A 2,696-nucleotide genomic window follows, 5' to 3' on the forward strand; every position below is an offset into this window, starting at 1 on the left:
AGAGGGACTATAAATTACATATTAACTATGTAATTTGGCTAGATCCTCTCTGGAGAGGAAAAAACCAATTCCAAGAATAGTCCCCTTAAAATCTTCAGAATGCTTGACATCTAAATCTGTATCTTGACTTTATTTGTATGAGCATCTCAGCATTATTCATTGTCCCATATCAGAAATAACATTATTGTCCTAGTAGAAACAATTCCATAATAAGTCAGTATGTGCTCCTGTGCTGTTAAACTTTTTTGTGTTAAGACATTTCGTCCTAAAAAATTATTCCCTGGGCAATATGGAGGAGAGAATAACTCAGAAGTTTAAAGCAGGCAAGTTTATATATGATAATAAACCCACTGTGTGTCTAGTTTGGTCTGATTTAAAAAAACAATTAGAAAAAAGTCTTTGAGAAAAGACTTCTGTTCAAACACTTAAATACAGTTTCCTCTTTTTACTGTTCACTCAATTGGTGACACTGTTCGGCGGGGGGGCAGGGATTCACTTCTGTACATCCTTTTGTGTTCTTGAGTCCTGTAATTGCTGAATAAAATCTTGAAGCCTTTTAAAGCTGACTCTAAATTTAAAACCAAATGAAGCTAAATCACTTTTAAGCTTGCTGCAACTGTATTAATACCTTTAATGCAGTAGCTGCATAAGTCAATTACTTTAATATTAATAGTTGAAAACACAGAATACACAAATTAGGAGTCTATTAACATCTTTGTTTTTAACACTGGAAATAAATCCTACAGTGGTCTACAGAAAGTTAAGTCTATTCTGTCCTTTTTAGGATATAAAGATTGTGTTTCTAAGTTTGAGAAAACAAAAGTCTACATGTTTTCATTCTATGTCTGGTATGAATCACTAATGTTTACTGCACTTAAATCAATTAAACAGAGATTGATTTTTATTGCTGTCTTATTTTCTGTTCTGCCTTTGCCTTCTTTGTATTTTGCTTTGGATGTTTTATGTCTTTTCTCTGTGGATTTTTTGTGTTCTTTTCTCTGTGTTCTTTTTTGATTATTTGTTTTTGTGTATTATGTAAAATGCAATAAATCTCCCGAACAGCAGCAAACAATCTGTTGTATACGTGGTTTAGGGCAGGGAAATAGAGACTGCTGCCTGTTTATTTTGAGCAGCAGACAATTTTTGGTGCTTTTAGTACCTTAAGTTGCTCTTAGAAATTGTTTTCCTTTATCTGTCAGTCAGAAAACAATTCAAAGGCTTAACCCATCCATAAGTAGCAACCTAAGGGGTTTTTTTTGTGAATTTAGTGAGAACTATATCTTGTCAGAAGTGCTTATAAGAGTTACTGAGAAACACTGAATGGCTTATAACAGGTATGAGAAATAAATAACAGGAAATTAAAATGCAGCTTTTGGGAGGCTTATCACACTCTTTTGTGTTGGCACATCTGAGGCCTAACAGAATCTCTAACTTGAAACTGTAGTTTCGATCAATTACTGTAGCACGCTGTACAGTTTGGGCAATTGTGGTAGTATGGTGCTGTCAGGGTACATAACTTTCAGGCAAATCTTTCTCTTAGAAAAAAAAAGATTTCACATAGATTAGAGGCTAAACACAGTGGGAGGCTTTTCTTACTTTTAACAGGTGGAATAGTTGACATAGCATTACAGGGAACCTGAGGAAGCAGACTGAAAGCAATGTTTGTTTTCTCTGGTGAAAAGTCGTGCTGTAATTGTGTTTCAGACTTACATACTCTATTTTTTGAACATACATTTGTACAGCATAAGCAGACTCACAGAAATAATTAAATACTTAATGTAGATTGTTTCCTGAAATATCAAAGCATAATAACAGTTAAAGATTTGAATTGGATTGTGTAGCATTCTGTTGAAGAAACTCAGAAGAAAGGCAAAGACTGAGCACTAGAGGGTAACTAAGGTGGTATCTCAGTTGGTGTTACTTGTGGAGTGGAGAGAAGGGGATCCTGAAAGCAAACAGACTTGAGAAGAAGTAAGAGGCTAAATAAAGAATGAAAAGTAATAAACTCAACTTCACTTCTTACAGAAAAGAGATTCTGAGGTAATGTGCATGGTTAAATCAATACGATGATTCAATTTGTCAGTCAGTGATGACAGATTAATTTTATAAGCGGATCCCTGTTACTTAGCTAGAATAGTGATTACCACCTTTATGCTTGGCTAGTCCATTCTCTTATTTTTTGGTAAGGGAAGGCAGTGATGTTGTTACACCCTCACCATGGTTTCATTAGACTCTGTGTATGCAGTAAGTCTGTTTCTGTGGATGAGTGAGATCACATTGACTTGTGCTTGTAAAGTGAGTCTCGGTGCTTCTTGGGGAGAAGGAACAGTGGGCTTCCTGGGAGTCAGAATTTGTACAGCCTGCTTTCTTTGCCCATTGGCAAACTCAGGAGTGTCATGGGTGAATTGTTTTGGAGGTAGAAGCCCTTCCTGGTTTTCCAGCTTTTGTAGGAGCTGCTTGAGGAGTATTTGTACCTACTGTAATGTGTGTGCTTGAACATGTTAAACTGAGACTGAGACACAGGCAGAAGAAAAATGGTGCTGAAGATAACAGTTTCTGATCCATGTTTCAGTCTTTTTGTGCGATTGGGAGAAAAATGGGAAGACTACACTACTAACATGTGTTGAATTAGGTTGATGATCCCTGTGGGTCTGTTATTGTGGAAGAACTGGCTTGGAAATTCTGACACCCCCCCC

General features: G+C 36.3%; 1 protein-coding gene across 1 annotated transcript in view; it reads left to right on the forward strand.

The window, feature by feature from the left end:
- TTC33 (tetratricopeptide repeat domain 33) overlaps positions 1–2,696 on the forward strand; it is a 46,268-nt gene that overhangs the window by 839 nt on the left and 42,733 nt on the right. The window lies entirely within an intron of this gene.

The sequence above is a fragment of the Charadrius vociferus genome, unplaced genomic scaffold, assembly GCF_000708025.1.
Source record: "Charadrius vociferus isolate BGI_N301 unplaced genomic scaffold, ASM70802v2 scaffold450, whole genome shotgun sequence".
In the NCBI taxonomy this organism is placed as follows: domain Eukaryota; kingdom Metazoa; phylum Chordata; class Aves; order Charadriiformes; family Charadriidae; genus Charadrius; species Charadrius vociferus.